Here is a 22,549-nt window from a genome sequence, read left to right as displayed (position 1 = left end):
GTGCTACAGGGAACATTGCAAGATTAATGTAAATTTGAAGGTCAAATGTGGTCATGCATGTGAGAGCGAGACACGCTGAGGGTATTAAACAGGTTGACTGGCAAGTTTTTGTTGCCATAGCAGCAGAACCCTGTGCATTTCTGATACAGGTGGTCCAAGCTGTGTGTGTGTGTGTGTGTGTGTGTGTGTGTGTGTGTGTGTGTTTGATTGACAACATGAGCTGTATAGTATGGCACTTTTATGATCTAAGCACTGGTCAGTGTTTCTGTATAAACTGCTTTAGAATACTGTATCTGATTCATAACAAAATACAAATAATAAAATACAGAACAACACAATAACTGTGAATAAGGGTTTGAATCCGACGATCCTGGGACATCATTTGAACATTTTCAGCTTTGTTTGGTTGGTAAACACTGCATGATAGCAGGGGGTTTTAGTTTCTTTTTGCTATTACTCTTCTACAGGAAAAGATTGACGTGAATGTAGACAGCAACCATCAGCAGTACAACATTAAATAAAATTATTATTTAACAGAAAACACAGTACAAAAAGGTTTGTAATGAACTCAAAGATTTGTAACTTTTACTTTTAGATTAAAAAAGAGATTGTTTGATATCAGAAAATATGGAACGTCTTTATTTGGACTCTAGGTGGCAGTATAACACCAGAACACAGCTGAAGGACTTTTTTGTCAGAAACGTTGCATCTTTTGACTTTTTTAAAACAAAACACGTTTATGCATTTAAATGACTTACATAAGAATCAGACACCATGTTTACTTTGCTTCAGTTAGTTTAGTCTTATTAGATTTTTTTAGGATAGATAATTTAATATGTGGAAATTAATAGACCTCATGCTAGACTAATATGATGTAAAAGAGAGTCATTTGGATTAAACTACTTTTAAATCAAGTAATCAATAGACCTGTTTTTGTTTATCTTTTGTTGTTTTCAGGTGTTCTTCGGTCCTTAAGGTTTCATAATGTGTCATAAAAACCTATTTCTTTTTATCTCATCCTTTTCTCTTTTCTGTTGCACAATGCTGTAAAAAATCACATGATGCTCTAACTTGATTGACTGTGTGTAATTAAAGGCCACATCTCATTTTGATTAAATTATCATATCATTCTCTAATCCAATTCCTTAATGTGCCTTCTCTTGATGTTCTGTTGCTGCAATATCATGCAAGCAAGGTAGAATTTTGTTATGAACCATCTGTTCGAATGTAGAGTAACAAGAGCAGACCAGAGGGGCTAGCAGGAACGATGGAGGGAGAGTATGACCCCTAACTGCATAATCTGGAACACAGATGCAAACACACAGACTAACACACACTAAAACACAGAAACTTTATCTTCTTCTTGTCCTTTGGCTTTCAGTTTAAAAAGTGTCCCGAGACTCCAGGTGGGCATTCACAGCTCCACTTTCTGTGTTTGTGGAAATCCTCACTGCTCTTCAGGTGGATTGTATAAAACATGATGGCTGCTTCAGTTTACTGTGCATAAACGGTTTAATATAGCCAATGGACTTGCAGTGAGTCAGACGCCTTTGATGAGAAATTAATGATCTGCTCGTTAGAAGAGGATGTGTGTGTGTGTGTGTGTGTGTGTGTGTGGGGGGGGGGTCAGAGTGATGAAAGGATCTTTGCTGAAGTGATCTCCACTTCTGATGTGTTCATAGTATCAAAGTCAGTCCTTCCCCTTTTAGTACACTGACTTTAAAAAGTGCTTATTACGTTTTTATTATTTACCAGACCTGCTGTCCCATCCTGTGTTGACCTCCAGGATTAGCATATTTTCTGGATTTAAGGAAGTTAAGGCAGAAATGCCTGAACAATAATAAAAAAGTATGAATATCTGATGTATGGTTTGGTGAAAACGATAAAGTACCTCAGAAGGGATGCTTGTCTTGTCTGCTGGGTTTCTTCATCATAACAATGGGATCTTGTGGAATATACTCCCTCACCCTGCAGAGGATGTCTCTTTTACAACATATAACCGATTTTGAGGCAACTACACACACACACACACACACACACACACACACACACACACACACACACACACACACACACACACACACACGCACACACGCACACACGCACACACGCGCACACATGCACACACGCACACACACACACACACACACACACACACACACACACACACACACACGCACACACGCACGCACACACGCACACACGCACACACGCACACACACACATGCAGTGTGAGCCTGCTAAATTACTTTCATGCTGTTTTCCAGCTCTGAGCTTCAGGGAGAGAATGCTAAATTGAGGCAGGAATTGGAGAAGCTTAGGTAAGTCTCTGGCAACAAGCATGGGCTTTGTTCCTGGGTTATCATCGCCATGCCTTTAGCCAGCTGCTGTGTGTTTAGAAACATCAAATTTGATTAGATTAGAGGAGAGGAGAGCAGATCCACTTTCTCTGCCTGTTCTGCTGCCAGTCTTCTAAACAATAATCTGCTCTCAGGTGCTGGTACAAGTGGCTTGTAAATGAAGGGCCTTAGGATAATATGAGCAGGTGAAGCATAACCTGCTCTAAGACAGAGACAGACAAAGACATATAGATGCACGTGAAAGGCTGCCACTATAAGACTCCTCTCTTTGCATACCTTGAGCTCTATAAACATTTTATAGTTTAAATACACAGAAAGCTTTGGTAAATACTCAAACTAGTGACGAATGACATTAATTTTTTTACACTTTGTGAATTTTGGACTTTTCTCAGTGCAAACTGCACATGTTTAACTCTTGCTGTAAAATTTGCATAAATGTTCAAAATGCACATTTATCGTAATTTGTAAATTTGTAATTTTATCTGCAGTTGATGTGGTTTTGGGGTAAAATTGGTCACAGTCTGCCTTGGTAAGTGATGCACAGTTCTCAAGCAAGTGAAGCTGGCAGTGTACAGAATAATGTGGATCTGGACTCATGTTTGCCTGGGTACCATACAGTTCCTGTAACACACCCTGTGCTATTTGTTTGACTCCACATTTCCATCCATCTATCTATCCATCCATCTATTTTTGGCTGCTTAGCCAAGGTCGGGTCGCAGCGGCAGCCTAAGCAGAGAGGCCCAGACTTCCCTCTCCCCAGCCACTTGGACCAGCTCCTCCGGGGGAATCCCAAGGCGTTCCCTGGCGTCGTGAGACACAGTCTCTCCAGCATGTCCTTTAGGTCTCCTCCCAGTTGGTCATGCTCAGATAACCTCACCAGGAAAGTATCCAGAGTGCATCCTGACCAGATGCCCTCGGGCACCTCAGCTGCACCTCTCAATGTAGCGTATCAACTCCGAGCCCCTCATGACCAAGCTTCTCATCCTGTCTCTAAGGGAGAGCCCAGCCACGCTGTGGAGAAAACTCATTGGGCCACTTGTATTCACAATCTCGTTCTTTCGGTCACTACTCAAAGCTTGTGACCATAAGCGCATGAGGGTCAACCGGTAAAACTAGTGCTTTGCCTTCCGGTTCAGCTCTCTCTTCACCACGGCAGACCGGTAAAACGCCTGCATCACTGCAGATGCAGCACCAATCTGCCTGTCGATCTTGCGCTCCATCTTTCCCTCACTTGTGCACAAGACCCCGAGATACTTAAGCTCCTCCATATTTAAACTTAGGTTCATGGTTTGCATGGGTTTGTTCCTTACCAATACACAGACTTGTCAAATTATAACAAAATTAAGTCTGCAGTGATTTACAGTCACACATGTTAATTACAATAAATTTGTAGTGATTAAATTGTTACATGAGGGAATGTAGTAATAATACAGTAATGGTAACAGTTTACAATAAGGGTTGCATAACTAATGTTACTTAGTGCATTATTAAGCATTAATAAACAAAGGATTCCTTTATTAACATTCCCAATACTGTTAGCTATAAGTGTCCTTAAGGTTAGGACAAATGACTGGGGGGTGCCTGCTTAGTAATGCATTACATAATATGGTTAAGCAGTTGTTAATACTTTATTTAATAGTTTATTAATGCTTAATAATGCACTAAATAATGGTAATAAAGGGATATTTGTTGTAAAGAGTTACCAAAACAAAAAATAAATCGTTAGTAAAATTAGATAATTAATTTGATGCTTTTGGACTCCAAGGCAAATCTCAGCACTGTCTGGAAAAATGCTCCCTTGCAGACTTTTGCTCAGTCAGATAATTAATCGTGTTATTATTTTGTAATAAACGAATGCATCTAGATTTAGTTGCATTTTGCATCGGTACTTTTAGCTATGGTACTGATCCCATTGTCCACATGGGACCATTGGAGCAGCCGTGTTCACCGCCTTGTGTGTGGCTTACCAACAAGATCACTTTGACTTCTGATTACATGATTGTTCACAAGACTCCAAAACAAAAGCTCAAGGCTGAGTCAAAGTCTTGAGTGTATTTTCAGGACTTGAGTCCCTGGCTGTAGCTTCCTGTCTGATAGCATTGTAAATGGTCAGAATGATCTTAAAGCCATCATCAATGTGCTCGCCCCAAAATGATTTTCTCCCTAAATTAGATGGCGAGGATTCAGGTGTTTTTTCCAATTTGAAACAAACTATTTTAGAGTGAAAGACAATTTAAAGTAAACATATTTAATTCATTTTCCTCCCAGAATGCAAAGAGCTCCAAAGCTGTATCTTTCCAGGTGATATAAATATAAAAACGGCCTTCGTCTCAAAACTGGACAAAACCTACCAAACATTCATCACACTCTCTCTCTGGCTGCACTCACTTTGACCTGATAAAGTGAAGAATAAGCAGCTGAAACACATTCAAACGCAAACGGCACAATGTAACACAAAAACAGAGAGCAGAAATGATGCTAAAGGCCAAAAGTCAACGGTTTGCCATTTCTGGGTAATATCAGTGTTGCATGCTTAAGGGTTGAATCTGAGAGGACTGCTTCAACACAATGAAACCACAAATCTTATTTTAATGCAGTTCTGTGCTAATGATAACAAAGTCATGAATATTATAACAGTGTTTATAGTAATAGATTACCTCAGATTTGAAACACCGAGCCTTTTATTCTCTTGAATGAAAACTGACCCTCTGTGGAGTTTCATGAGCAGAAATATTAGCTAAAGGCACCAAAACGATTATTTGGATCAAAACACTGTTTATTTCTGTGCGTCAACGTCAAGCTGTTCAGCATGGAGAGTTTATTCAAACTCACACATTTTTTACAGCAGCCTGGGGTATCCATTTACAGCTGTGTAATTTTTGATTCTCGCAGTTCATCTTTCTGGCCAGGAGGTTGTTGTCTGGTAGCAAATGAAGAATGGAAAACAGTAAAACCAATACAGATCTCTCTCTCTCTCTCTCTCTCTCTCTCTCTCTCTCTCTCTCTCTCTCTCTCTCTCTCTCTCTCTCTCTCTCTCTCTCTCTCTCTCTCTCTCTCTCTCTCTCTCTCTCTCTCTCTCTCTCTCTCTCTCTCTCTCTCTCCTGTTTATTTACAGGCACATTCTTATGTGTGTTTATGTGTCGTCTGTGCGTGTGTGTGTGTGTGTGTGTGTGTGTGTGTGTGTAATATGACTGATGTAACAAAGCCTCTAGCCAGATAATAACATGCCACAATGATAGAGAGAGCTGCTAAATAACAGCAGTCCTCGGATGATCTTCTCCATCAACACACACACACACACACACACACACACACACACACACACACACACACACACACACACACACACACACACACACACACACACACACACACACACACACACACACACACACACACACACACACACACACACACACACGCACGCACACGTAATGGGATCATTGGGGTTTAGTCAAGCATCAGTCAAAGTGCAGGTGCAAATGTGCCCTCAAAGACACTTGTATCACCAGCTGAACATGACTGTGTGTGTGTGTAAATACACGCACAACAGGCTAGTATTTATCACAGAAGTAGTTTTGGCTGTCAGATGGTAGCATCATTTTGCTGGTGTGTGTCTGAATGTGTGTTGCGACTGAATTTGTCTGAACGTCTGGTTTAACAACTGCAAGCGTGAGACGGTCTTCCACTATTTGTCTTTAAGGCTCGAGAGAGCAGCAGCCGAAATGAGCTGATGAATCATGCCAACCTCCAGTCTGACCTGACCCGTAGCTGTAATAGAAACTCTACTAGTCTCAGCAGAAAGATATTCTCAAAACTCTGTGTACGTGTCATGACTTGCGGGAGGCGTCTAACCCAAGACATGCAGAATCAACACGGGACTCAGGAGGTAAGTAAAAATAAAGCCTTTTGAGAACGGGAACTAAAGGTGCACTGGAAGTCCAGTGAATAAGGTGCCGTAAGGCGTTAGTCCAGAGTTCGAGCTCAGCGAGCAGCGGGGCAGGTGATGAGACGAGGTGAGCGAGGGCGGGGGTCCAGCAGAGCAGGGAGGGTGAGGAAGCAGAGAGGAGAGGAGCAGGAGCCATGGAGGAGGATGGGACGTGGTCCTGAAGATCCGGGGTTCTCGGCGGAGTAGGTGAAGGAGATGATGGTATTCCTAAATGGTGCAAGGAGACCGGGGTTCAGAGGCGAGTCCAAAGTCATAATCCAAGAAAACAGTCCAAGGTCAAAAATCCAATAATCCAAACACAAGAAGTCAAATGAGCGAACAAGCGAATACGAGAGGCTGGAGCTAACCAAAACTGTAGCAATCATCCGACGTCGAGTGGCGTCTCCATCCTCCTTTTATATAGAGTCTCTGATTACGAATGCAGCACAGCTGGTGTCCCCTCCGCTCCTCACCTGTGGAAAGAGAACCTCAAAGATGGTTTAGTGAAGAGGAGCACTCACCTCGGCTCGTAGATCATGACAATATGTTCTAGTTTCGTATGCATTTTACAGAAAATAACACATGGAATTGACCCTTTCTGGCCACTAAGCAGGACTTAACCAGCTCAATTAAAAATCTTTAAACCATCAGGTCAACCTTCTGGAAGTCAGTTAATCAAATGCACATCAGCATAGTTTTACAGCATTTTTCTTTTACCACAGCTTGCATAAATCAATACGTATTATGGTTCAAATTGCTTTTTTGCACTGGTAAGAAATGCAAACACAAGCTTGTTTTATTCTCATGAAAACTTCTTGATGTCCTGACAGAAATCCAGACCCCAGATCAATGAGATTACACTGCATTAAACCCAGAACAAGCTGCCCAGAGCTCCCCTAGTGGACCTTGGGCACAGCGACTCTGATAACCACCAGAGACAGGAGTCAAACAAGATGATCCCTATCCAAAAGCTGACATTTAGCCTGTCTTTTATTTTAGAATTCAAGTTATTTTAGTGGTTCTGTATAAAACACACACACACACACACACACACACACACACACACACACACACACACACACACACACACACACACACACACACACACACACACACACACACACACACACACACACACACACACACACACACACACACACACACACACATTCACACACACACAAGCAGAGACTGTGCATCACTGTAATCTTGGCGCAGGGGATGCTGGGTAATTTGGTTAAAGATGTCAGGAACGTAAATCACCCACAATCAGAGCTGCTCTTTCATTGGTCAGTTGTCCCTTCCTTGAGAGGATGTTCATTGGTTGTTAGCGTGTCTCTGTCAGTGACAGTCAGCTGATGATCTGCAGGACACAGCGGAGCCTGTTTTCCTCTGAGTGAACATAAAATCAAAAAATAACTTTATGCAATTGAATCAGTTTGTGAAGACAAAGAATTGTTTAGTCAAATAAAAAGTGGCAAAAGAGAGTTTTGTCTGTTTCTTTATTTGTATGTGATGTTTGACACAATTGTCGTGTTTTTTTTTCACTCACTTACCCAAAATTAAATATCAGTTAGAGGCCTTCCTTTGGGCAGTTTATGAACACAAAGTATCTGATCTTTAAACAACAGAGATGCACTAAATAAAACCACATTTGAGACAAACGTGTTAAAAAAGTTTTAATTTTATCAAAGCAAATGAACAAGAAGTACAAAACCACAAAACTAAAAGCTCTAATTTGTCTTGTAGAGCTGATCAACATTTACATTCTTTAATTCAGTGGTTCCCAGATGTTTCAGCCTCAGACCCACAAAATAACAATTCTCAAGACACAACCCCAGCTATCTCTGATTTGACAGTACAAACATGCTTAAAGAGCTAAATTAAAAGGTAAATTGTTCAGGGAATAAAGAAAAAAAGCCTAATTTTCACTTTTATCTATTTGTGATAATTTACCTGAGTTTTTGTAACAATTGTGTCAAAAATATAGCTGCCCCTTATAACCAGGGAAAATACACACTGTCACTTTAACAGAACTTTTGTAAAATCGACAGAGTTTTGGTCATTTTAGTGTTTGTTGAGGCTTATTAGCTGTGGTGGTGAGCCCAAAAATGTATCAGTTACTAAATTAAACTCCCCTTTGACAGGAAGAAACCTCCAGTGGATCCTGGCTCAGTATGAGCAGCCAAATGCACGAGCAAAGGCCAAAACATTGTTGTCTTTCTGCAACCTGCAATTAAATGTACTATTACTACTTTTTCCTGGTTTTTCTTTCAACTTCAGTTAAATGTCCCATGTTAGATTTTCATAAGCAATATGACTTTTGCAAAATCACTAGTGCTTAAAATGCAAAACCTAATACTGACTCCTCTTCTCCTACGCTAAATGTTCCACATTATAAAACACAGTCGATGGAAAAAGTTTCAGCCCTTTGACTGAAGTGTTTATTTCTGTCTTTGCTCTGCAAAGGTTTGCTAGAGATGTACAACACACATACACACAAATGCACATGCACACGGGCGCTCACGTGTGTGTGTGTGTGCACGCACACACCCACACGCACGCACGCACGCATACACACACACACACACACACACACACACACACACACACACACACACACACACACACACACACACACACACACACACACACACACACACACATGATGATGTTCACTTCTTTGATTTTCAAAAGACTGCATGACAAGATAGACAGCCAGAGAACTTCAAACAATACCTGGATAACACACTGACACGCTCACTGCATATCTATCGCTAATGATTTCCTGTTAAGCACACGCACACACGCACGCACGCACGCACGCACGCACACACACACACACACACAGGTACGAGCTCAGACTTAATGATTCTGTGAATGGTGCACATCACAGAGCCTTTCCCATTTGGTTTCTTTCCCCTCAGGCAAGGACCTTCATCACACACCCACTGACTGGGACGATACACAGCATTAATAAATAAAATTTTCACACACTCACACAGGTAGAAAAATGTTTGGCATTCCGAAGTCTGCATGGTAAAAATGATGATAGGAACATCAAGCTATGCCTATGTGTGTTTACTTTTCTGCACTGGGAGGGCTAGGGGAGGTGATGGACAGTGAAAGGGGCATACAAACGAAGAACAGCCACCCACGGGGCAAATCATCCCACCTTGGATGTTTACTGCACAGGGACCGCACTGTGTGAGACTGTGGTTCTCTGTAAATATTCCTGGTATGTGTGCATGTGGTAGCTCCTGGAAGGGACTGCTGGAAATGCAGAAAAGAAAAGATGCTGTGTGTGTGTGTGTGTGTGTGTGTGTGTGTGTGTGTGTGTGTGTGTGTGTGTGTGCAGGCTCATGTGCTCTGTCCAGGTGGATGCATTCTGGGTCAGACTGTTTGTCAGAGTTAAAACCAGATCGATGTGGCTCTAATCTAAGGCTGCATGATGTGATTGATTACCTCATATTCTGAGACCCTGCACATGGACCTCCAATGCCCATGATGGGCGCACGCACGCACGCACGCACGCACGCACGCACGCACGCACGCACACACACACACACACACACACACACACACACGTTGGTCAGTTCATCCAAGTTGGAATCGATTGGGATGAAATGAAATAAGAGTGGATTGCGTGTGTTGGGCACGAGCTCGGACAGTTTATCCAAGCGGTCAGAAAAGATGATGGGAGCAGAAAATATTCATTGATACCATCTTTCATGTGTGAGATGTGTAAGTGTGTGTGTTTTCTGCAGAAATTGGTTTTCCTCAGCAGCATTAGTTGCGCTGTTTCCCTCCGTCTATCTCACCCCCATGACGTTTGTCAGAATGTTAATGTAAAAGGTTGACAAGATGTTTGTTTTTGCGGAGCTCTGACTGATAAGAAAGTGTTTCGTCTGTGCGGCCGGAGGACTGTGTTAAATGAGCAGAGCTGCTTGCTATCACAGTGGTGGGGTGTTTGCATAATTTTCCATGTTTAAAATGTTAATGACACCTGTAGGCAATGTTGTGGTGAATCTGTTCATAAGTGAATAAAAAGACACGGAGGAGCGCGGATGTGTTTGTTGACGGTTGAGGTTTTCTGGGTGAGTGTGTACTTGTTAATGTGTGTGTCCACAGTGAATATCTGAGTGTATTTTAGGCTTTAACTTCCACTCATTGACATGCATGCTACAGGAACCTAATTCAACCCCCAATAAAAGGCTTTGATGTGTTTTTACTCGCCTGCTGGAATTGGTGTCCTTTGAGATAAGAATTAGTGTTGAAAAGAAGCTCCTCCTCCTCCTCTTCTCAATTTTTCTTCATATAGTGAAGAACGTAGCATTTTCTCCACTTCAAATTCATGCAAACCTTATTTATTTACATTCTGACGCAAAAGGTTTACTTTCAAATAAGCCAGTTTAATCCTAAATTAATTTTACATTAAATGGACGAGGAGCGTCCCTCAGGTGTTCAGGTTGAGTCTGAAGTTCATTAATTTGTTTCTAAGATCTATGAATGATAATTAGATTTTTGTGGCATACATTTAGTTACTTTTATGTTTAATAAAACTTTAAATCTAAACTTTTATGTGGGTGGTTCAGAGTGTTAATATAATAATAATAATAATAATAATAATAATAATAATAATAATAATAATAATAATAATAACAATGATAATAATAATAATAATAATAATAATACATTAAACTTATATAGCGCTTTTTAGGTCACTCAGAGACGCTTCACAAAAAGGCAACAGACACATAGTGAAACAAAATGTAAAATAATGAACAAAACTGGGGGCATGCTGGGTTAGTGTTAGGGGAAGGCCAATTGTTAAGTAGAAACAAGTGTCTTTCTGTCTGAACCAAAACATATTCTGTTATGAATCAAGAACACTTCTATTAATTTGGCTGAATTATCCACCAATATTCTAATCAGGGCCGGCACAAGCATTTGTCGGGCCCTAAGCAGGATTTCCTTTGGGCCACCCCCATACCAACAACTACAACAATACACTATGTATTTATCATACCCACTCTTTGGCATCATTCATAAGCAGCTAACATTTTACCAGCGTTATTACAGCTATTAATTTTAACTTAACAGGAATAGCAAACCAACAATAATGCTCAAATTAATTTGTATTTCCAAATGCAGTGTTATTAAAGTGGGGTATATTAATTAAACTATTTAACTTATTAACTGCCAGCTGTTTTCTGATTAAAAAGCCCTTCGCTGCCAGTGTTTTTCAGCGTGTCCACAGTTTTTTTTAGGAGTCACAGAACGTTGCGCTCTATGATGACGTCAATGCCAAAACTACCAAAACAAAGAGTAGACTCACCTCTCACATCAGGAAGAATCCACATGTTTCGAGCGTTATCCGTTCTTTCGTAATCTGTTGTCAAATTGTGATCGGCAGAAGCTTTTCCGGTTCGCGCCTCACTAATTTTACGGCAGCGGCCCAAAACAATCTCCTAACACAAGGGTTTTTTGCTTCCTGGTCACGTGACGTGCGACGTGCGCGGATAAAGATCGGCTTTAGAGCTGGGATGTTTGTTCTCACAGTGCGGGTGCTCGTTCCGACGCCCACACAGTAAAAAAATGCTAATGATGACTTTAGTTGCCACTGGCAGTTAATGAGTTAATGAGTAACATCAGTGGACAAAAACTGAATTTATAGAAAACAAGTTTACTGTCTTTTGCGCTTAAAAATTGACAAGACACACCGCTCTGGTAAATCAGCATAATATTACAGCAACAATGGGTCTTATAAATCTGCCATGCCAGCATGGCGATGCACGACTTTTGCGGTATTTGTTATGCCTCGCCATTGCCTATTCTTTTATAAAACGGACATGATTGCTACAGCTCATCCTGTGTTCTCTGTAGCTACTATTTAAAAATGTTAGATGTTAAAGAAAGAATCAACAGAATCCAAACATCTCAGCTCAGTTTCAGGTCCAGACTCGGCCTGCATAAACATTTTGTGTCTTTTTGCTGCTCCCTCAGCCTTACAAGACACACTCCTCACCACAGGAAACACACAACTGAACACAGATAAGCCAGTCTGCCGGATTTATTGCAGCTAGTTTTACTCTCTGAACGTGTGAACCACACCCTGTCTGTTCCCCTTTGTCAGCCTCCACCTCTCACTCCCCTCCTCTCTGGGTTAGACCTGCCTCCACGCTCTGCATTGTTCTTTTATCTGACTCCCATTTTGCCCCATCCCATCGGTCACTCGGCCTCTCTATCACACCGTGGGAGGAGGAAGATGTCCCTTCATGTTGTGCTCATTTTTCCATCTCTGAGGTAACTGTGTGTGTGTTTGAGCTATCGCATGAGGACATTTAAGAGACAGAGTGGGCAAAACATCATTACAGAGCAGGTGTCCTTCCATCTGTGCTTATCATGTTTAACTTTTCCCTCTTTTCTCTAAGACACATTATGTCCTCGTACATTTTCACAAAAACATTTGTCACAAGCAGCGTGACATGTTCTGCTGAAAATGGGAAATTACAAATGCAGCTTTAAATAAAAGAAAAATGGGTGGAAGAGGAAGAGGGATGCAGAAGATGAGAAAGCGAATAAATAGGTGAGCAAAGCGATACGGGACAAAAATGCACATAGCTAAAAAATGATGCTGTGGAAAGATATTTAACAAGTATTTACTTGCAGGAAAAAAAAACTTGAAGTGACAAAAACAAGTTTTTGAATAAAATCAAGGGTAGCGGGAGACACCGGGTGAATAAAAATGAGGGAGAGGGCATTGGTGAGGTCATTGCTTCTGATATACATGCAACTCAGTGCTTGTGAATGTGAGCTTCTCCAGAGAACCAGAGGAGCCAAAAGTTCAGATTCGCCATTAAAACATGTCTGAAGGCTACAGGAGGCAGCTGAGCCTCTCCCAGGCGGAGCGGCTTGCTGCGTGCTGGGACGGATGGGTTTGTGAATATTTCTGCAGATGTATGCGCAGATATATAAAAGCACTTGAAAGAAAACAGGAAGTGTTTACCTTTAATGCATGAAAAAGAAGAAAATGTAGCCAATTAAATTCATTCAGAAACTAAGTTCATGTTTGCAGAATAACTTTAATTGCAATATTTTATTAATGAGCTCTTTAAGAGATGATGAAGGAAGAACAAGAAAAGTCTTTTGGTGTCTGGTGCTCACAAAAACTGGTAAACGTCAAATAATCCTCTCAGTAGCCCAACATCCATATTATTAAAGCGACAGAGAAAACAGACATGCAACTTTCTAACGTGAAACGTGAATGCTGAACTCAGAAAGTTTCTCTCTGCTCATTCACCACTGATGTTGCACATCAGATAGTTTTTCTAGTGCTCAAGAGATGACAAAATTCATTTTTTTTATTTCAGTGTTCCTTCATGGGTTCCATACTAACCCTAACTCTTTTGAAGTAAGCATAGGAGCAGAAGCTCGGAGGAAGCTGTGTGCTTTTGCAAGACCCATCAAATACATGCAGTTCGACTGTATTTTTTGCAAATAGTAGGTACTTACAAGGTTATCCTCAGATTGTTTTACAACCACTACTTTTGATATTCAGATATATCCTCACTCTGTGAAGCACCCCTTATCTCTGGTCTTACAGCAGCAGTGCATGAGCTTCATCATCCTGACTGGCTTCACTCAAGCGCAGCTGAAAGAGAAATGGATGCTCTGTGAGACTGTGCTGAGGGCATGAATGTTCAGCCTGCAGGAGTTCTGTGATACTTTGTTCAATTCAGTTTTTTAACCCAGAACTCGCAATCCCAAAATACTTTTAGAATAGAATATGTCTCACCTTTAAATGTCACCTGACTGTTTATATGGGAAATAAATTTGTAGTTCCTTAATCTAGAATTTGCACGCCAAAGAACGAGTTCCTTTCCACAAAATAAATGAATGAAGCTTAAATCCAGCAGCTGGCTGATTCATTTATTACCACTGGACTTGACAGTTTTTAAGCTGTGTGTGATTGAAGATTTGGCATCACTCACACACTCCCACAAATCAGATTACCCTGTTGGAGCTTCTGCAATAATGATCTTGTTTCTAACATCACATTGACATGAATCTCCACCCTCCTCCCAGTGTGACATGTGCATCTGCTTCCTCTCTTCTTAATGAAATGTCTTCCGATTTACCGCTCTTGCTTTATTTAACTGCGTTTCCCGACAGATTGTGCCACAAATCAGAAAGAGAGAGAGAGACAGAGACAGAGATCTCTTGCTTCCTTTAAAAAAAACAAAAAACAAAAAAAACAAAACAAACAAAAGTCAAAGTTAGGAGGAGAATGACATAAAGCCCTAAGACGGAGACACATCAGCACGGATCTACGTCAAAGCTCCGTAATGACAGAAAAGCTCCACATTTGTCATAGAAGGAGCCACAGTGGCTCACTTTCTCCAAACCATGACAGACACACACTTTTTGTTTTGGAAGTGCAAACATCTGCAAAAGCCCAAACTCTGTTCCTTTAATATCAGAGCATCGTACTTCACGTGCAGCTTTTCCTGGAGTTATCTGGAGACTTACATCAGCTCCAGGTCATCCAGAGGCCGGCCAATCAGAGGGCTCACCATCTCGGCCGCACCAGACCCCCCCCCTGGCAGAACCAAGCAGCAGAACCGTGTATCATCTTAATCAGACAGGCATCTGTACGGAGTGAATGTGCAGCTCCTACATTCTGGGGTTTTATTAGAGAGCGTGTATCTGTCATGATGCTCCCAACAGAGAACAAAACACCGTATTTTTATCTGAATTATCACACAATCAAGGGAGTGGGTGAGAAATAAGAATAAAAATGATTTAAAGAAACACAGAGCCCTGGAGTCAGGTTGTGTCCACTCAACCGTGTGTGTGTGTATGTGTGTGTGAGAGAGAGAGAGAGAGAGAGAGAGAGAGGGAGAGAGAGAGAGAGAGAGAGAGAGAGAGAGAGAGAGAGAGAGAGAGAGAGAGAGAGAGAGAGGCTGAATGCATAATATTGTATGATGCAGTGTAGCAGGCACCTGCTGGTGCACTTATATGGGGCTGACCCCACACACACTCTCGCTGTGCCCAGGTTTAATGCATTCATTTCATCGGTGGTGGTGAAATGGAAAAATAGTCCATGCTGGCTGAAACTGAGTGCTTTGTGTTGTTTACCACTTCTGTGCCAACAGGTTCTCCCATCCATTGTTATAGACGGTTTTATTTCACATATTAAAATATTGTTAAGAATACTGCTTTAATTCAGAAAGTCTACTCTGCTGCGCAAGACTCAAAAGTCTCCGGTCCATGAGAAAAATCACAGAAAATTAAAAATCCATTCCATGCAAAAGTGACAAAATTTTTTAGAGTGCAATAGATAGTTTTAATGATATTTTTAATAAAACATTTCAGTATAAAATGTTTTGGATCAAATAATCTCTTTTCTTGTTTATAATTTAGGCAACCATTAGCTTGACCCAGTTTTCAGTTTTCCACTCTCACTCACAATATAAAATATTCGGTTAAACTTTATAGTTTTGATCTCGAGATGACAGAAGGGATCTTGCTTTAGTTCAGCTTGTCTTCCACTGAATAATTAATCATCTTCAGGTAAACTAAGATGCTCCAACATGTGCGTTGCTGCCTTTTTACTTTAAAATGATCGTTTAAAATAAAAATCGAAGTCTAAAAACTGTTAAGACACGACCCACTTCTACTCATGAGCCTTTGACTCCAGTAGAATTTGATTCAGTCCTTTCATAGAACTTATTTTTAGTTGTTTTTTGTTTATTCTTTTCATTTTGGGCGGTACTGTCCCTTCTGTGTTTTCGAGATATTGTTTTTATTCTCTGTTTTGTGAAACATTTGTTGCTCCAAACTTAGGAGCAGAAAACACAACAACACACATCTACATTCAGAAACAGAAAATATGAGAAACTGTGAACATTTTCAGTTGGAATCACACAGAATTATATGCACAACACTTTTTAGAACAAATTTGATATATTCCCAGATCACGTGAGACTTCATGATGCGACTGCAAGTATTTTGCAAATATAAAATTGTGTATTATGTTTGTTAAGACTTGATTTAAGTCTGGGCATCTCGGCGTAGGCTGCTGCCCCCCCGACCCGACTCTGGATAAGCGGCTGAAAATGGATGGATGGATGGAAGACTCGATTTATTTGCAACTTGGTTACCAGACTTTCTGATTCATGAAAACTAAAAGGGGGTGACGGTGACACAGGAGTTGCGTTGCTGTCAGAGTCTCTTCCTCCAGACCATCCTCCTCCAGCTAACCGGCTTCCGCCTAGGACCATAACTCCCAGCGGCCCCCTTGCCGGGATTCTCATCATTCCCCACCTACGTCACCAACCGCGACTATATACGGAAGTCACTTCCCATCTCACGTCACTCAGTCATCGTTTCTTCAAACCTATGATCAGAGTAATCAACCAGCCAGTTCTCCCAACGAACATTCTTCACCCGGTAAGTGCCCTTTCTTACTTCTGGAAACATGGCAAATGTGACCATTTTGAATGAAAATTCTTAGGTTCTAGAGAAAATTTAAATTCCATTGACACCTGCGCCAACGAGGCCCAGAACTCAACCCAGTGAGAAAATAGTTTTTGTTTGATCATGGATTGAAGTAGCTATGAAAACAGCATTGTAAATGGTTAGCTTGATGGCTTTTTGAGAATTTCTCTGATTCTGCTGAGATCACTCTGACTGCTGTCTGCTGCAGATAAGATACTGACCCTCACACTCACTCCACACAACCTTATTAAAAAACCTACCACCTCCCTAAGATAGCCTCAGGTCAGACCGTTCTTTGGTTTGGTTGTTGCGAAGTTCTTGCAGCAGAAGGCAACATTTCCCACTTTTAAGGCAAAACTTTCCAAGACCTTTAACCAAACTTTAAAGAATCTGAGAGATATCTTTCTGACGAAAATTACCTCAGAACATATTTTGGTCTTATCAGCTATTAGAAGTGATTGGTGTAACTGAACACTTCAGTGCATGTTTTCTTGAGTGTGAAAAACTTTAATAAGAACATTTATCACGAACACATGCCCCGCAGCAATCACTTGGGACCAATTAGTGTAATTAAAAATTCCATTATGTGGAGAAAAATTAGTTGCTAGAATCTAATGAGATTTTAATTAATTAAACATTTTCATTACAGGAGCTCAAAGAGGTCAGGAGATAAACCGTAAAATAAGCTTGAATTTAAAAAATGTGTCATCGTTGTTCAATGTTCCATGAAAAATTAATGAAGTGCATGTGTCCGATAAAAAATAACGCACCAGTGTTTGAACTATAACACAATCATGTCTGGTTAGAGTTGGGCCTGAGGGGACCTTGTTATTGCATTTTTACATCAATGTTTATAAAATGTAGTTGTTTACTGGCCTCATCAAGCTCGCAATGCAGTTTCCTTTAATCACCGCCCCAGTTTTCCTTTCCTTTCCTTTCCTTTCCTTTCCTTTCCTTTCCTTTCCTTTCCTTTCATTTCCTTTCCTTTCCTTTCCTTTCCCTTCCTATCTCCTCTCCTCTCCTCTCCTCTCCTCTCCTCTCCTCTCCTCTCCTCTCCTCTCCTCTCCTCTCCTCTCCTCTCCCCTCCCCTCCTTCGACTTGAAAGTCTCATAAAACTCTCCCACTTATGCTTTCTTGTCTTCTCCTGCTTCTCTCTTCTGAACAGAGCCTTTCATACCTTCACATCACTGTTTTCTGTTTGACATTCTCAGAATGAAAACTAAAGGTATACTGTGTAACGGAATGAAATGACTGTTTTCCACCTGAAAGTCATTTCCCCCTCTCCTCAGCAAGAACTAATCTGCATGAGATTTTGTTCAAGGTCTCATGCATTTGCTTCTAAACTGTTTTCCTTTCCAGCACAAGAGAAGAATGAAGACAAAGGACTCGTTCTTTTAAAAAAATCAAATAACTATTTTTAATAAGCTAATCCAACAAACTGTTAGTCAATAATAAAATGTGAACCAATTTGTGAAATGAAAATATTAATTACTTAATATTATAATCCTACAGAATATAATAAGTAATATAACTTTAAATGTTTCCACTAGAGACTGATCACACGTAGCGTTAAGACATGACACATTGCTGATCCAATCAGAATCTGCCAGATCTGACGGAGGCGTGGTTTTGGTGGTGCTTGGTAAATCTGTCATCTTTTCACTCGACCATAAACCAAAACACCCAAAGTATAAAACTATGCCCACGTCATCTTTAATGCCAGTTCAAAGCGTTCTAGAGAAGTTGTCGGAGTGGCCAATCCGTAACTTTCCTCTTCAGCCGAAAGACCAACGACAAGCTGGATAAAATCTGTTGCATTTTACGAACCAAGCAACGGTTCCTTTCAGAATAAAAGCTGAACTCATTGACCCTCCGGGTCCATCTGAAGCTGTCAACCAACTGTCGCTTTTTACCTGGAGACAATCCAAAGACTAGTCTGTCGTACTGCTGACGCTGTTTCATCGGCTCCGGTACCGAAAGAGGGGTTCGAGGACCTGGCAGTCTGGATCTGTACGGAGGTCTCATTCTAAGGGTATGCGTGGAGCGACAAAAATGGAGTCTTATGTGTTAATGAATCTCCAAATCCAAGCTTAGCACAAAGACATCACCTTCACTCCCATCAGAACTAATCGTTTCTTCGGATTTGCTGGTTCTGAACAACGTTCCACACTACACCACTCTCCGTCTCACTTCACCTTAGTTACACCAAACATTTAGTGTTTAAAGTTAGTCTAGTTTTAATTTGTTTAGTAATAAATCTTTAAACCTTTAAAACTTGACTCTCTCTTCTGTTGTCTCTCAGTCAATACGAAGTGTTACATAATCCCTGCAATAAAAAGTTCCAATCTTCTGGTTAAAAGTACCCAAATATCCATAAGATTGATTCCATATTTCCCATGGAATCTCTTGTCTCATGGTACATTAAATAACATGTAAATTAACCCTTTACAACTGGAAGTTGGAGGGAGAGACATAAAACAGCAGAAAGCCAAGTGAAGTCATACTCTCAGCCTCACTGCTGCTTCCTCCTCCTGCTCTTCTTTACATCACTGGCCTCTCTCTCTCTCTCTCTCTCTATTTATTTTATTTTTTTTGCTTAATGTTTGAAAAGGCTTTTATTCCACAAATTCTTTTAGCTCTCATGAATAACTCATGGGCATCAACGTCAAACTCTTATCCCCACTCGTTTCTGCTCCCTCTTACTTGCAGAAGCGCGCACACACACACACACGCACACACACGCACACACACACGCACACACACACACACACACACACACACACACACACACACACACACACACACACACACACACACACACACACACACACACACACACACACACACACTTCCCCTAACAGATGGCCTGGGCCAGGTCATTTCCTCAGCGGATGGAGAATAACTGGATTTACCAGACTATTGTGTTCTGTTGTTCTGACTGATCTGTTTATGAACAGCAAAAATAAAACAAAACAAAGAGCCAATAAAGAGCTCTGCAGTGAGCATCTCTGCAGGTGTTTCTGCTCAGAAAGCCTTGAGGAATTCTACATCTGCTGGAGCTGAGCCCCTCCTGACGATCACACCACCCCTGCAGCTCAGTAATTGTGCTAGTTGTTAGTAGTACATCAACCACCTTGTGACAGTGTAATGTTTAGTTAATGTGTTTAGCAGATTATTCCATTATGGTGCTCTGTGTTCTGCTGAGAAGGCATAATAGTGTTATTTCTCACTTTTGTCACCCTGTGCGGTTCCAACAGTTCTCCTACAGTCGTCTGTAAACACAATGCTGCTCGGCTGGAAAAGCCATGTTCCCATCAAGTTTGATGGAGTTCCCAGCGATACAGCTGGCACTGTTTAAATCTCTGATATGTCACGATGGAGAAAACATTTCAGCATCTGAAAGCTAATACTGCGTGCCTTCAGAGCTGAGTGAAAAAAGTGCCTGGGGAAATTCTTGTATCCATAAAACACTTTTTGCAGCTTGAAGAAAACTATTTGCCTGCAGTAGTCGGACAAACTTTCTCTCTCTCTTTTTGCAGACAGGTTCGTTTTCCTGGATATAAAGCTGTGTTTATCATGATTGCATAACAGGACAGTATTCAAACTAAAGAACAATTATGTATAAAGGAACAAAAGAGCATCTTGCGCAAAAAGGGTTCATGTCTAAATTCAGTTGTGTTATTGCTAAGTGTGTGCTGCACAAACAAAATCAAGTATGCTTATGCCTGCCCACATGTGACATCATGATGTCAACACACACACACACACACACACACACACACACACACACACACACACACACACACACACACACACACACACACACACACACACACACACACACACACACACACACACGCACACACGCACACACACACACACACACACACACACACACACTGAAATCATGGATCATCCTGAGGAAGTAAAGACTCAAAGATGGCCAGAGATGCACTGTTGGAGACTCGAGCTGGATCAGTATCCTGCTGTCAGGGGCACCCCCAAGGGGTGGCCTAGAGGGGGCATGGCCACCTGGTTACCCCTAAAAAAAATGTGTGCCGCCCCACTGGCCCCTCTCAATAGCTGCTTCTATTTATAATTTATAAGTGGTCAGCCTACGCCGGTAATATGACACAATCGTGTCCTTTTTACAGAAGAATGCACAATGGTGGAGTAAAAGGCGTATGGGACGGTCTCTGTGCTGTCACAGACTAGTGATGAGACTTAAGGCTTTTTGAAGAGAACTGTTCATTAGTAGTCGTTTATCTCAATGAGCCGTTCAAAAGACTGGCTTTTTTTAAAGAAAGTGGAGCCTTGAGAGCGGGAGTGGGGGATTTTGCGTTCCGCCGATAGCTGTGAGAGCTTGCGGAGGGGGCGGCAACTTGAAGACGAGATGAATGGTTTGTTACTAGGACTTAACTTCCATCATTCAATTTCAAAACCTGTTAAAAAGTGAATGTCACATCACTATCACAGACTTTCTTTTTAGCCTACAGAACTTGCTTTTTATTGCGATCGAAGCCACGCTCCTTAGGCTTTTTTGACAAGCTTCCCCTAAAGGTGGCTGTCCTCCACAGTCCCCATGAACTTTCTGGTGATCTGAGCTCCATCTCTAATGCAGAGAAGCTCCTGGAGCTCTGCATTGCTCCAGTTTACCACCTCAGCTGATTCTGGTTGCAAACGTAAAACTTACTGCTAGTGTTTACTTTTCCTTTTCAGTATAGATACCTGCTAGAGCTCAGCAGTAACTCCACACATCATCATGACACCACCCTCTGTTGTCTCAAGGCATAATCTTTGTAATCAGCGTTGCTGCAATATTACTACCAAGTATGGCGGCACAAATGCTGCAAAATTCCTGCATCACCACGCTGCTACGCCACTTTCACAAGACACACCATGGCGGCAATGTTATGGGCTCGACACACGGGAGGTGACATCGCCTCTCCTCCATTCATTTTCAATGAGACATGCGCGACAAAGCGATAATCGCGGGTCTCTCTCCTACCAAGCGAAACGCGAAAAACGTGCGTGTGAAAGTTTGCACTCGTGCACGTGTCGTGCACGGACGACCCAGCGACGCGACCAGAAAGTTGAAACATTTTCAACTTTTCATCGCCGTCGCTCGGGCGAGGACCAATCAACGGAGGTTTCATTCACTGACCAATGAGCGGACAGGATGCTCCGCACATCTCTGAGCAAACATGAAGGAGAAGTTGATTATTATTATGTTTTATATAGTAAAATCAGAAGTAAGATTTCACTTAACTCTAGCAGCACCTTGTGAAACATCATATCTACCACTTTATTAACTCTGAACTGCTAAAATAACCTTAATTCCCTCCAACCTGACACAGCCAAACAAAACAACGGAAGTTTCGATTTCGCCATGGAACAGAACGCGTAGACGGCTTTGCCGCTGGCCGCTACCGCAGATCGCCTCCCGTGTGACAGGTAATAAAAGCGACAGCGACAAATTTCGCTGATCGCGGTCGTTTGTCGCCTCCCGTGTGTCGAGCCCATTACGCTGATTTGCCGGTATGGTGTGTTTTATGACAGTGGCTTATAAATTACATTCATGTTCACACATATCATTCATTCATCTTCTTTAGTCTAGAAACACATTTTAAAGCCAAAACCCATTTTCAAAGACAACTATATATCCCAATAGTTCATAGAAGTTTTGTTGGAAGAACAACAGGCAAATCTAAAACAAATTTCAAATAACTGGAGAAAGTCTTTGAAATTTTGTCCTTTT

General features: G+C 41.4%; 1 long non-coding RNA gene across 1 annotated transcript; it reads right to left on the bottom strand.

The window, feature by feature from the left end:
• Positions 1-5,633: 5,633 nt before the first annotated feature.
• LOC139063589 (uncharacterized) lies at positions 5,634-7,672 on the bottom strand. The gene is made up of 2 exons (XR_011516969.1): positions 6,657-7,672; positions 5,634-6,516 (listed from the first exon to the last, which is right to left on the bottom strand). It is a non-coding gene; the product is annotated as an uncharacterized lncRNA (long non-coding RNA).
• Between the last annotated feature and the right edge of the window lie 14,877 nt (positions 7,673-22,549).

This window comes from Nothobranchius furzeri, chromosome 17 (assembly GCF_043380555.1).
Source record: "Nothobranchius furzeri strain GRZ-AD chromosome 17, NfurGRZ-RIMD1, whole genome shotgun sequence".
NCBI classification, from domain to species: domain Eukaryota; kingdom Metazoa; phylum Chordata; class Actinopteri; order Cyprinodontiformes; family Nothobranchiidae; genus Nothobranchius; species Nothobranchius furzeri.
Note: the sequence above shows the minus strand (reverse complement) of the source record. Positions and strands in the feature narration are given on the sequence as shown.